The sequence below is a fragment of the Hemicordylus capensis genome, chromosome 5 (assembly GCF_027244095.1).
Source record: "Hemicordylus capensis ecotype Gifberg chromosome 5, rHemCap1.1.pri, whole genome shotgun sequence".
NCBI lineage: Eukaryota > Metazoa > Chordata > Lepidosauria > Squamata > Cordylidae > Hemicordylus > Hemicordylus capensis.
The window spans coordinates 4,789,156-4,804,076 of NC_069661.1; positions in this window are offsets into that span (position 1 = coordinate 4,789,156).

The window sequence follows — 14,921 nt, forward strand, 5'->3', positions numbered from 1 at the left end:
TTGTTTTCTATAAAGTGTCCTTCCTAAACCTGCATATAAGTTATGATTTGGATGGTCAAGGCCATTGTGGCTGGGGATGATGGGCTTTGTAGCCCAACAAAATCTGGGGACCCAAGTAGGGGACCTCCGTCGTAGAGGTATCATTGTTTTTAATAAAAATCATCTTGCTACAGAAAAGACAGCTGTGTAGGATGTCTGTCTGCCGGGGTCTTGAATGGATAACCTGAAAAAGGGAGAAAAGGAGAGGAAAGGTTGTGCCGTCGAGTCAGTGTTGACTCCTGGTGACCACAGAGTCATGTGATTTTCTTGGCAGAATACAGGAGTGGTCTGTCAGTGCCTCCTCCTGCACAGTGTGAGATGATGCCTTTCAGCACCTTCCTATATCACTGCTGCCCGATATAGGAGTTTCCCATGTTTCAGGAAACACACCAGTGGGGATTCGAACCAACAGCCTCCTGCTCTCTAGGTAGGTTGCTTCCCCATTGCACCATTAGGTGGCTGAAAAAAGGAGAAGCTTAGAAAAAAGTTGACTGTGGGGAGACATGACCGAGGTCTCTAAAATAATGCATGGAGTGGCGAGAGTGGAGAGAAATTTTTATCCCTCTCTCGCAACACTAGAACCAGGGGTTATCGCATGAAACTGGAGGGTCGAAAAATTTAGGATCGGCAAGAGGAAGCACTTTTTCACACAATGCATAATGAGCCTATGGAATTCTCTGCCACAAGAGCCTGGATGGCTTTAAGAGGGGTTTAGATAAATTCCCTTCAACACAGAAAATGAAATGTCAGGAGAAAAGATTCTTACCTATTCTCCTTGTTTACTATGTACAGGGATATTTTTTATATGAAGGAGGAGAATTCAGTCAGTGAGGCTTCACATGAACTGATACAGTTCATGTGAGAGGTGAGCTGGTCTTGTGGTAGCAAGCATGACTTGTCCCCTTAGCCCTGGTTGCATCTGAATGGGAGACTTGATGTGTGAGCACTGGAAGAGATTCCCCTCAGGGGATGGAGCTGCTCTCTCTGGGAAGAGCAGAAGGTTCCAGGTTCCCTCCCTGGCAGCATCTCCAAGAGAGGGCTGAGAGAGACTCCTGCCTGCAACCTTGGAGAAGCCGCTGCCAGTCTGGGTAGACAATACTGAGCTAAACAGACCAAGGGTCTGACTCATTATATGGCAGCTGCCTGTGTTCCTAGTCCAGAGACAAGTTGACCTCCTCCGTGAGAAGTGGGCTGAAGACGTGGCATCAACTCACACAGAACCAGGGGCAGGAAGGGACAGGGGTGCGGATACAATTGAACAAGAGGGGAGGCATCAATGTCCCTGGGCTGGGGCTCTGAGGGAGGGGGTTCTGCCCGCTGGTTGACAGCTTATGTTTCTCTTATCTGTGTGTTGCTGGTCTAAGGCCATAAAGGAGATATTTATCAATCTGTTTCTTTTTATTCACCATACTTATATACTGCCTGATATATGTATCTCTAGGCATTGTACATAATCCAAAATACAATATAAAAAAGGATAAACACAATTAAAACAAAATTTAACACTAATTTTGATGAAAAGCCTGAGAAAACAGGTGTGTCTTAAGGGTCTTTGAAAAAGCAATCAGAGAAAGAGACGCTCTTGCTTTGACAGGGAGCATATTCCAAAGCCCAGGGGCAGCCACAGAGAAGGCCTGGGCCCAAGTTGCCACCAAAAGAGCCATTTTTGGAAGGGTAGTATAGAAATTGAATGAATGAATGAATGAATGAAAGAATGAATGAATGCATGCATGAATGAGCTGTTTGCAACTGTAACCAGACCTCCCCAGATGATCTTAATAGGCAGCAGGGTTCATGATAAAGGAGGCTCTCTCTTAAATACCCTGGACCCAAACCGTTAAGGGCTTTGTAGGTGATAACCAGCACTTTGTATTTCACCCAGAAACATATCAGCAACCAGTGCAGTTCTTTCAAAACTGGTGTTATGTGGCCCCTTCGTGTTGTCCTAGAGACCAATCTGGCTGCCGCATTCTGTACTGTTTGTAGTTTCTGGATTACGTACAAAGGCAGCCCCACACAGAGCGCATTACAGTAGTCAAGCCTGGAGGAGAACAGCATACGTACTACTGTTCTGAGGTCATTTTATCTCCAGCAATAGACATAGCTGATGTATCAGCCGAAGGTGTAACAAGTGCTCCTGGCCACTACTTGACTGCTTGCTCTTTGCTTCTCCCCCGTGTGCCTCTCTGAAGATGAAGACTGGGTGGGGGGGGGTCCATCTTCACTTTTTGGCCCAGGGCTGACCCCAACCTTGCTGTGCCCCTGGGAAGGGAGAGTTCTGGCTCAGTAATAGATAAATAGGCCTCAGCTGTAGGAACGACGCTTGTTTCAACACTGCATTTTCTTGTCTAGTATGCTGTATTTCAGATATTAAGGAGAGAGGACCTTTCTAGCTTTTGATGATGTAGATCAGGCAATAGTACCTTTTTGGCATCTAAAAAGTGGGGGGTGTCTATTGAAAGTGGCTCTTTCACACCCTTTGTAATTTTGCTTTTGCTCCTTCAGCAAAGTGCTTCTTATTTCTTTTTTAAAGGCTCTGTTATCTTTTGGAAGGTAGTAGGGATTTTAAGGATGCTGTGTGCAGCCCTTACATTGTACAAATTCCGTGTAAGAGGTACTGAAATCCTGGCTGAGCAGAAGAAACATGCCAGTGGCTCCTTCTGCTCTCCACCCACCCCTAACCAAATGGTATGGAACTGCCCTCAGTCTTACTACACCATCTGTAAAATGGGAACAAGAGTGTTAATTTGGAGGACTGAAGCGGCTGTGGGTTAGTAGGAATCAGGACCTGCAAATGAATGTTATGTGCCAAAGTACTGTATCTGGCAGATATTATTTAGATGTAGCAAACTTCTTTTGCTAATCAACCAGAAGGACAAGCAAGCTATGCAAGGCATGGGAACTGATGTTGGAATATAAGAGCCAGTGTGGTGTAGTGGTTTGAGTGCTGGACTAGAACTGGGGAGACCCAAGTTCAAATTCCCATTCAGCCTTGATACTTGCTGGGTGACTCTGGGCCAGTCACTTCTCTCAGCCTAACCTACTTCACAAGGTTGTTGTGAGGAGAAACTTAAGTATGTAGTACACCGCTCTGGGCTCCTTGGAGGAAGAGCGGGATATAGAATGTAAAAATTAATAATAATAATAATAATAATAATAATAATAATAATAATGATCTGCTAGCTGATTCAGTGTTGATCAACAGGCAAAGAGGAAGCCCAAATATTGGTTAAAGTGTCTATATGGTGGGATCAAACAGAGCTAATAATAAACATGCAGACTGCCAGTTTTTCACAACAGTATCATTGCGATATGATTGAGCACCAGGCACAAAGACACGTGTTGGAACACACTCATCTCTCTTTGAGAAAATCCCTTACTTGCTTTTGTTTGGCTCTTACTTGCTTTTGTTTTCCCTTATTTGCTTTTGTTTTGCTAAATGAGACATAGAAAAACACTCCCACAAAATGAATGTCCCATAGTGGTGGCAGCCATGGAGGAGGAAGAGAAGGAGGATTAAGGATTTCCACCCATAGAGTTGGGCTACTGTGGTGTTGCCCATAGAGTTGGTGGCTAGACTGGTGCTAGACCACTAGTTAGACTGGTGCTGGTGGCTCTGTGGCGCTGCCAGCTGCAGCAGAGGTGAGGAAGCAGAGTGGTGGTGGTGGTGCTGGCTACAAATCTTCTGTTTCCCCACATCTGCTGCCGGAAGTGACCCGCGTCACCCTGATGCATGGGCTGGGCCCGCCCTGGTGGCCACTATGAGGCTGAAGACCTGGCTCGCTGTCTTGTCCTTTATCTATTGTATAAAGAGCCAAAAGATAGATTTTTACAAGAACTTATTTGCAAGTGAATCGATTTGACCCAGACCTGGACAATCTGCTCTCTTCTTGTGGCTATAGATGTGTTTGTAACTCACAGGGCAACGTTTTTCACCAAAGCTGTTGGAGGTCTTAGAGAAAACTGGATAAAACAAATTTGCTATTCCTTGCGTGCCAGATCAATTGCTGTAATGGTACCGGTTTTCCAATGAACCTTCAGAATTCTATGCCGTCATCATTTACCATTGAATGAACTTGCAATGACCTTTCGGTTGCAGATACATTTTACTGCTTGCTTGCATGCGTGTGGGGGAGAACCCTGCTCAGTTCCCCTTCTAAGCTCTGAAATGCAGCTGCCCATCTCTGTAGCCCTTAAGGAGGAGAGAGAGAAAGAGGGAAGCTGAGACTTTTAGGGACAGTGTGGCTGTGACGGAGGCCTGCCCTTGGATTGGGACCAGCCTGTCTGCCTCTAGGGTCTCTCTGTAGAAGGCACAGACCAGGTGAGTCATTTCCAGATCAGGACATGCCTTCCTCGACCCCCCAGTCAGGATCCAGCCCCCCCCATTTTCAGTTCCTTAAGCTCCCATTACAAGCTTTCCCCGGGTCTCGCCTGCTGCTCCTCCTTTCAGATGGGAAAGTCACGCTGTACACTGACTCTGCTAAGTCTGCCTGGCCACGTGGTTCCTGGGGACAGTTAGGGCCCCTGGCTTGACCCCTTCCTTGAGAGAGGGTGGGCTGCCTCTCAGTTTTCCCCTCTTCCTGCCACTGTCTGGAGGTGCCAACACCCCCTCCTGATCCTCATTGTGATGATGTTGTATGATGCGGGTATCAATTTGAACAGGGACGTAGCTATGGGAGAGAGGCCCCTCTGGGGTGGAAGTAACCGTGACTAGCTGGGAGAAGCTCAATTAGCAGCAGAATGACGAGAGAGCTGTTCAGTTTACCAGCCTGAGTTGCAGATACAAGTACATGAGTCGACCAGCCTTGTTGCTTGGTTCTTCTTGAGAAACATCACATTCCGCACATCCTGGGGCTTTCCAGGACATTCCAAGCCAGCCCGTGGCCCACCTAAGCCTGAACATCGTTAACTAAATTTGTCCTCCTAAGAGCATTTCAAGGCATTTTATTTCTATCCTGCTCCTCCAGCTCACTGGTGCTCAGCATATGCACACACACCCCCTGTGGAAGGAGATTACAATTTTCTCTGTCTTCCCTTGTCATGAATTGTGCTTTTAACACACAACAATAATGGCTTTTAACACAGAACAACTGAATAGTTGTCATTTAGACAATAGGATATCGTGAGATTTTGATAAAGAACAATTTTTGTAGCCTCTTGTATAAGAATTTCATCCTATCAGTTCATCATAAAAAGGAGCAATTTTCCCAGAAAAAAATGTCATATATTTTGGATTAGTCAGCATTTTAACTTCATAGTCCTTATCAGCGTTTGCATGCCTGCCTCTGATCAATGATTTCCCATACTAATATAAAGCCATTTGGAATTTAGCAGTTGTGTAGTCAATAACAGTCTTATCTCTCTTCTCGTGGAAGGAATGTTCTCTCTATGAAAATTGTTCAGTGTAGGATTGTTTGTGGTTCCAAAAACACATGATAGCCTGTTATTATTATTTAGTACAATCTGTTATTTGGGCCCAATATATCTGAATTTTGGGACAGCTCCAGAGACTGTGGATACAAGTTCCTATGTTGCCACTTTTCTTCAGCATTGTTTGGGATATATATATTAGACATATAAAATTGTTTCACCCAGTGGCCTATCAGATGTCCCTGGGAAGTCCACAGGCCAGAGCTGAGGGCATGCCCTCTCTCTTGCTGTTGCTCCCGCACAACTGGTATTGAGAGGCATCTTGCCTCTGAGGCTGGAGGTGGCCTATAGCCACCAGACTAGTAGCCATTGATAGCCTTGTCCTCCATGAATTTGTCCAAGCCCCTTTTAAAGCCATCCAAACTGGTGGCCGTCACCACATCCCGTGGCAGAGAATTCCATAGACTAATTATGCGCTGTGTGGGGAAAAAAACAGACTTCCTTTTGTTGCTTCTGAATTTCCTGGCCTTCCGTTTCATGGGGTGACCCCTGGCTCGGTTGTGGTAAGAGAGGGAGAAAAATGTCTCTCTCTCTCCATGCTCTCCACACCATGCATAATTTCACAGCTGAAATCTTAAATCCCTGCTAACTGGGCCAAGAGGCACCATTTATGTGGCGGCTCTCTTATACTTAGCAGAGAGCCTAATCCCAACCTAGTATTCCTCCAGAGGTTATTGCTGGTGTCACTCTTGAGTCTCTCTTTAGACTGTGGGCGCTATTGGGACAGGGAGCCATCTTCTTCTTATCCCTTTAGTTATGTAACCACTTTTGAAAAGCAGTATGCTTAATAATAACTGTATTGATGTTAAGTGAAGAGGACATAAAAGGAGCAGATGTCCATATTTCTGGCCATATATCACAACAATAAAAACAGAGACATAATCAATCAAAAATAAGACAAAACCCATACCAATATACATTCATTTAAAATTATTCAAAGAGTTTTAAACAGGCCATACTCCTCCTGTGACATTTATTGGGTGACAATTTTGCCTTTTCACACCGTTTCATTCCATCTGTTAATTCCAGGTTGTGTCTGGAATTTTGTCTCATGGAATTTTCATCTGTAAAGGTAAAATGTGCTGTCAAGTCTGGCCAGTGAATTCAGAAACTGGAGACTGCTCTGGAAGCAGGCAAATCCTTATTTGGTCCCATAGCTGAAACTGCTTTCAGTTTTGGGGTGTGGTGAAATTTGGGGAAGGGGCTCACAGGGACCACAACAACACTCCACATGGTGGTCACCAGTTGGTGGCCACCATTTCCCCACAGAAGTCCCTAGAGCAATGCTATATTATGACATTGGCTGCCTTCAGATGTAACATGGAACCACGGGTCCAGTGGGGCTCCGTGCCCCACTCCCCCTGCTCTCCCACCCTCTTTTGCACATTCAGGAGAGCATCCTCTCTGCAGTCAGCAAGACTGCAGAGAGGTGAGGGAGCTGGCTGTGTGGCCTTCCTTCTTTCCTGAGGGACAGCCTGCACAGCCAATAGCAGCCAGAGCAATGGAGGAGCTTCCTCCCTCAACTCCGGTTGTTGAAAAGGCTAACAGTGGTGTCAGTGTTCAGATGTAATGCTGGCACCACCAAACCGAAGGTGATGACCACAAAACCAAGAGATAACCAAAGGTGACAAATGGAGTTTGGGGAGTGAAACTGCAGGTCCATTTTCCCCTTTAACTGTATTTTGCTGCATTTGGATATTCAGTTAACAAAATCAGAAGTGAAGGGACCTCTGGTTTTGTGCTATGTATGAATGAGGCCATTGAGTCATTTTGATCAGGTAAAGTAAAGGTAAAATGTGCCGTCAAGTCGGTGTTGACTCCTGGAGACCAAAGAGCCCTGAAACTATCTTTGGTAGAATACAGGAGGGGTTTCCCAGTGGTGATGCTCTCACATTTAGCAGGGGGAGAGCAACTGGCCCTATCCAGCCCCAGGACACCATCCCTCCAGTGGCTGTGGCTGGTATCTATCTTATGCTTCTTTTCAAAGTGTGAGCCCTTTAGGGACAGTGAACCACCTTTCTTATTTACTTACTGACACTTTTGTCAAAAAGTGGTATGTAAATATTCATAGCAGTAGGCAATGCAACACAGGAGAACGTTGCTCCAGCAAGGCCTTGTAGCAGACTGCTGGTTCTTACAGCTGCTGTCTCAGTGGAGTGAAGGGGCCACACCTCTTCCTTTGGAAAGGCTCTGTCTCTTAAAGGGACCTTGTCTAATTTCTTTTGAGTCAGAGAAAAAAGGCAAGGCTGTGTCTTCAGGTCGAAAGTGAGGTGCTGGCTTGAATTTCCTTGGTTCTCCTGGTGTGTGTGTGGGGAGGGGGTCTTAGTTGGCAAGGGGTCACTCAGGGTCTACACCTTGGGTTGCTCCCACCCTGTCTCATCTCCTGAACACTCTATCTCATCCCCCATAGTGTGTGCATGTGAGGTGTCCTGGATCCAGCTTCATGGCAGTGCATTGCTGTGATGGCAGAATGACACATAGGCCAGGGAGTTATTCGCACATGTATTCACACTGTGGGGTAAATGTTGAGCGAAACCACTTCAAATTACACTCGCAGCATTGAGGGAAGCAGCCCCTCCCCTCTGCTCTCGGTTTTTGTTTTTACAAGTTCATATGGCATGCCTCCGTGTTTTCCTTCTAGCCAATGGGGAGGGGGAGAGTTGACTAAAGAGTGACATCCGCATTTCAAAAGAGAGCATCCCTCTTATCATGCTAATGATTCTACATCAGTGCCTCTCCCTGTTTGCTCTGGCATTTTCAGAAAACATAGCTTAAAACCAGCATTTTAAAAACCCAGAAATACTTTGAAATAAGCTAGAATTTGCAAGACAAAGCCCGACTTGTGTGTGGAGTCAGTCCAAGGATCTTGAAGGGACTTCGGGGGAAGTTTGGCTGGTGTGTGAATGCACACTCTCTCTCCCGAAGGAGATTCGGGGTAGAAGCCCTGTCTGTAAAGCCTCCAGGCGATTGCTGTCCTCCTGTTCACGAAGCTGAAGGCTGTGCAGTGCTTTGAAGACTGCAGGCATTAAACATCACAGCCAATAATGCAGCAGCAGCTGCACCTGCTTACACCTCAGACTGGGGGATGCGCTGGCGGTTTTTTCTGCAATCACATCCATAATAGATGTGTTTTCTGAGGGAATATTAATAAAGGCTCATATATCATTCATAAGAGGTGTTGCAGTGAAAATACCTTTGTGTTTACTCTGAGGGCAGAGACTCACATCTCGCAAGATCAGAAATGTGCTGCTATCCGTCAGTCGTGCCCTCTCTAACAACCCTGTCCCACAAGTGACTGGATCACGCTGAGCCGTGCCACCCCCTTGATAGGATCAGCCCGGATCTGGATGCATCAAGACTAACGGCTCAGTAGGGATGTGCATGAACCGGTTCGGCGCCTCCTTTGGGAAGCGGCGAACTGGCTCAGGCACCCACAGCCAAACCCGGCCGGCCGGGGTAGGGGGGAGCAGTTTCCTCCCAAAGCAGGTCTTTACTTGCTCCGCTGCTGCCCTGCCACTTTTCTGGGTGCGGCACTTGCGCTAAAAAAGGCCCTGCGTGGCTGTGGCGTTGTTCCCTGCAGCCTGCATGTGGTGACAGCAGGCACATGGCCACCGTGGTGTGTGCCGCTGTGGTGCGCGGGCTGCGGGGAACAGCACTGCGGTCGGGCATGGCCTTTGGCAGAGCAAGCGCCATGCCAGGAAAAGTGGCGGGTCACCAGCGGAGCAGGTAAGGACTTGCTTACCTGGTTTTTAAGGGAACGGCTCCCCACCTCACCCGCACCTGCACAAGCCATTTCTGCACATCCCGGCTGTTCAGAGCAATCCCACTCAATGCAGAGAGAGAGCTGAGCAAAGCTTCTTCAGAATCCTTTTACAGTCACCTAATTTACTCTCCTCTCACAGCTCTCAGATTCAGCCACATGCTCCATATACCATTGCATCTCTGCAGTCAAATGCGGAATATCGTTGCGGGTCAGTGGTCCTGTCTTGCAGTTCAGCAGAGTTGGCTGCCCAAGTGGTCAGGCTTGGGGTCTGGGGAACTAGAGACAAGTAGCGTGGAAGGCAGGCACCGGTCAGGTTCCGGGTACACCAGGCACGGCAGGCAGAGGCAGCGGAAACATCGTTCAAGATGGGGCAAAGGTCACAGACCAGGAAGGAGTCGGTTCTTCAGGAGCCTGGACAGCAGCTGCGCTCAGTGACAAGTGGAGGCACTCTTCTCCCTGGACTTCTGGGCCAAAGTCCAGGACCTCCACACCCCCTGCCCCGCCTCCCCCAATCTTCTCTAGTATGTCCCGGGTGGTGTGGTTGCATGCCATGCTGCTGGCCTGGGCTGCACCATGTAGCTGAATGTGATTGTGACCTGTGCCGAGTGCTTTAGAGTCCGAGGGGGGAGTGGGGAAAGAAATATGTGGAATGAGAATATGTTAAGTTGCATGCGGAAATGTTTCTGCTAATGCATGTTTGCATAAACATACCTGTTTTATATTCTTACATTCCTGTGAGTTCAGTTGCTGTTTGTGCCCTCAAGAACCCATGTGTTAAAAATACTGCATGGGTCACTGTGTGTGTGTGTGTGTGTGTGTAGGGGGATGATGCTTAACTTGTAGTGTGGTGGGTGGGGGGGATACAAAGGCCTTTAGGTCCAGGCTCCAAAATTACCTAGGTGCACCACCCAATGGCAAAACGGGGAAATGACTTAACTAGCAAGCCAGAGGTTGCCGGTTCGAATCCCCGTTGGTATGTTTCCCAGACTATGGGAATGAAACACCTATATTGGGCAGCAGTGATATAGGAAGGTGCTGAAAGGCATGATCTCATACTGTGCGGGAGGAGGCAATGGCCAACCCCTCCTGTATTCTACCAAAGACAACCACAGGGCTCTGTGGGCGCCAGGAGTGGACACCGACTCGACTGCACACTTTATCTTTAATGTGGAGCAGCAAGGATTAGACCAGCATCTTTCATCATGTGAATGACGGCTGTCAGCTGTCAAAGGGAGATTGTACAGGCAGACACAGAATGAGTGTTGTCTTTGGAGAAAGTGTTGTTGGGGAGCAGGGGATGCAAACTTCCTCTCTTACCTAAGGAGAGCCAGGGAAATGGTACAAGAGGCATGTGTGAGTCAGCTGCCATTTAAGGATCTAACCCACCAGAAAGATATCTGGCATTTGCCAGTAATAACAGGAGAGTCATTAAGGTTGCTAAGTGATATCCCGACTCAATTAGTCATTTCATTGGGCCAACAGGGTGAGTGGGAAGAAAAGGGGATCTGAGGAGACAAGAGAGTCAGACCCAGATATCTTGGCTCCAGAGGTGAAAAATCCAAGGGAAACCTCCCCCCCCCACACACACACACTAATTGACATGGGACACAACCCACTGGGAAGCAACAACACAAGAATGCAGTGGAAGCACCAGGTGTGTTGTTCTGGGATGCATGTTGGCTGCTGAAGATACAGTTCCAGCCTGTGAACTCCCCCCTTCCCCATGTGGGAGAACATGACCTATTATCCTGTGCTGGAGTGGGACAGAGCGACATAGGAAGCTGCCATATACTGAGTCAGACCATTGGTCCATCTAACTCAGTATTTTCTATACAGGCAGGCAGTGGCTTCTCCCAGGTCGCAGGCAGGAGTCTCTCCCAGCCCTATCTTGGAGATGCTGCCCGGGAGGGAACTTGGAAGCATCTGCATTCAAGCAGGCTGGTGCTCTTCTCAGAGCGGCCCCATCCTCCAAGGAGAATATATTCCAGTTCTCACACATGTAGTCTCCCATTCAAAGGCAAACCAGGGCAGACCCTGCTTAGCAAAGGGAACAATTCAGGCTTGCTACCACAGGACCCACTCTCCTTTTCTTTTCTTTTCTTTTCCATGGCAATAGAGTCCTCCCAGAAATATGAGCCTTCACACCAAGTCTGGCTTCAAATTCCATCACATGGGAGTCAGCTTGGCTGCCACAAGAATCCTGGCATTTTCTCCTGAGGCTTTGGAACACCCTCCTCTGAGAGCTTCATATCAGTTGCTCCTTGCTGATTTTTCAAAGGCAGGTCCAGATCTTTCTCTTGCAAAGAGTCTTTGAGTTGATGGGTGAATTAGTTTTGCTGCTGGAACGTCTTTGCTGATGGGAAAACTGAGGATTTGTACAGATCTGAACCCAATATTCTTACAAAAGAACTTTCAGCTCAGAATGCTGGAGGTGCTGGTGGGGATTGGTGGGCCGACAAAATGTCTCCCCAAAATGCCCCCTGCTCCTCCTCTTCCTCACTGCTGCCTGTTTTGCACAAGGGCAGAGCTTCCATATGCAGTGCTGGTGCTTCTGGAAGCTGTTGGTAGCTGCCCTTTTTTTGTACCCAGAAGTCCTCTCACTATGACGTGTGATGACACAGCATTGTGGCAAAGGGACTGGTGATAAATTCACCCCATCAATCAAGAAATGCTCCCTAACTTAGCTGCCTACAAATAGAGTGGCAAATTTGGAGCGGGAGGGGGGGGGGCTTTAAGCTTGGCACCAGTTTTCCCTCCAACAGGGATTCCCAGATGTTGTTGTCTACAACTCCCAGAATCCCCAGCTGCAATGGCTTTTGCTTGGGGATTATGGGAGTTGAAGTCAACATCTGGGAATCCCTGTTACAGGGAACACTGCTTGGCACTAGATTTTTGTTTGTTTGTTTGTTTGATACATTTAGATATTGTCCACTACCAAAGCCTGGCTGAAGAGATGTGTCTTCATTTGTTACCTAAAAGCCACCAGGGATCGAGCAGCTCTGATCTCGGCAGGAAGTGTGTTCCACAGCCCGGGGGCAACCACAGAGAAGGCTCACCTCAGAGTCACCGCCAGATGAGCCAGAGGCACCCTCAGGCGAATCACCCCGATGATCTCAAGAGGTGGCAGAGTTCATAACACTGCCCAGAGCCTTTGGACGGGGCGGTCTAGAAATGCAACAAACAAACAAACAAACAAACAAAGCAGGCATTCTCTTAACTACCTTGGGCTCAAGTTGTTAAAGGCTTTATCGGTAACTAGCTTCACCTGCACAGCGCATCTGTGTGCTAGTACTAGATTGCTCCCCTCACCCCCTGCCACAGCCCCCCTCACTTCAGAGATCTCTCCACCCTCATCTGAGCCGCACGCCTCTTCCTCCTCCTCCATCCGGTTGCTTCCATCCCCCTCACCCCTCTTGGTCGCGGCTGCAGCGTTGCTGGCGCCTGTTGAACAAGCTGAAGTCCCTCGTCCCCAGAGACCTCCCCACCCTCACCCGAGCCCTGCTCCTGCTCCTCCCCACAGGAGCAGCAGCAGCAGCGGTGGTGGTGGTTGGGTGGTTGAGCGGGCCCTTCCTCGCTACTGCCACCGCCATGGCCACTCATTCCCCTCAGGCTGCTGAAAGACCCAGCCCGCCTGCCTCCCTCCCCCAATGGCCTCAGTAGCCCCAAACAGCAGCAGTGGTTGACTGGGCACTTCCTTGCTGCCAATAGACACTGCCATGGCTGCTCATTCCCCTCCGGCCATGACAGGCTCAGGCCCGTCCCTCGCCCTTTCTTCTTTCTCTCTTCCCCTCCCTTCTTTCTCTCTCTTTCTCTCTCCTCCACTCACTCTCCCCCTCTTTCTTCCTTTATCCTCTTATTCTCTCTCTCTCTCTCTCTCTCTCTCTCTAGGAACATAGGAACATAGGAAACTGCCATATACTGAGTCAGACCATTGGTCCATCTAGCTCAGTATTGTCTTCACAGACTGGCAGCGGCTTCTCCAAGGTTGCAGGCAGGAATCTCTCTCAGCCCTATCTTGGAGATGCTGCCAGGGAGGGAACTTGGAACCTTCTGCTCTTCCCAGAGAGGCTCCATCCCCTGAGGGGAAGATCTTGCAGAGCACACATCAAGTCTCCCACTCATATGCTTGCTACCACAAGACCAGCTCTCTCTCTCTCTCTCTCTCTCTCTCTCTCTCTCTCTCTCCTTTTCTGAATTAACAGATCTTGTTCATCTTGTTTCTTCATCGAATTCATACAACGGCAGCTTCCTTCTCCTGAAGGGGCTCTTTCCTCCTTCACAACCCCTCTCTTCACAAGCCCCTGCCCACTATCCTTTTATATATAGATAGATTGCTCTCCTCTACAATCAAGAACATCTTCCAACCAGTAACAGTTGCATTCCAACTGTTCTTAATCATCACAGGCTCCTCCTCCCTATCTGAATATGGAATCCCCACAGCCCAATAACCACAGTGCTTCTGCTTGCAAACTCTCACAAGAGCTGCCAAACAGCCACAGGTCTGTCCCATCTATCCCATCTCCTGAATTGCGGCTCCCTACAATGAGCACCTCTCTCTTGTTTGGAGTCAGCATCAGTTTGTTATCCTCATCCAGCCCATTACCGCCTCCAGGAAGGCATTTAGGGAAATTATGCCATTACCTGATGAAGCTGACATGGAGAAGTAGATTTGGGTGTCATCAGTGTACTGATAGCATCAGTGATGTAGTTGCAAATGCAGAAGTGCAGGTGCTGTCCATGACAGCCCCCATGGCTATGCTCACCCAACAGCCAGAGAAGCCAAGAAGTACCAGCTCTCCATCCCTGTTCATCACCCTTCCACTATACCTCTGGACAGCACCCAGCACCAAATCCTCTGATGATCTCGCCCAACAGTTTCATGTAGATGTTAAATAGCATTGGAGACAAAACGGTGCCCTGAGGAACACCATATAAAAGCTCTTGAGGCTGTTCTCATGACCAGCCTAACCCTGCCTGGCTGCCCTCTCAGACGGTCCAGAAGGATACCATATTTGCACCTTCTCTGCTGCTGCCCCGAAGCTTTGGAATGCACCTCCTGCTGAAATAGGAGCTGCCCCATCTCTAACAACTTTTAAAAAGTCTTTAAAGACACATCTGTTCACCCAGGCTTTTAATTAAATAGTGAGGCTATTCACACGATTGCAGAAAAGTGGGCTGCTAGCCCACTTTTCTGCAATTGTGAGAACTACCGGGCTCGACTGCGAGCCCGGTGATTCTAGGGCAGGTAACTTGTTCAAGTAGCCCGCCCCAAAACCAGGTTTGTGGAGCGAGTGCTCCGCAAACGCGGGGTTTTTTATCATGAGTAGCCACGGCACAGCTCCACCCCGTGGCTACTCATGGGGAGACCCCCAGCGGGGAGGTGGAAAGTCAACTCCCGGCTCCAGGGGTCTCGCCAGCATGCCTTGAGTGCTTGTGCAGGGCATGCTGGAGCTTCTGGGGGCCGATCGGCCCCCGCTCCCCCTAGCCCCTGCTGGCTCCGTCATGGAGCCGGCAATCGTGTGGGTGGCTGATTTGGCCGCCCAGGGCTCTCGTCCTGCTCATGTGTGGGGAGAGTGGGCTTACTCCGCTCTACCCGCTCACTCTTGCAAACCGGGTCTCACTGATTGTGAGACCCGGCTCAATGTTTTAATAGCTTTAACATTGTTTTGAAATATTTTTTAAAATTTAA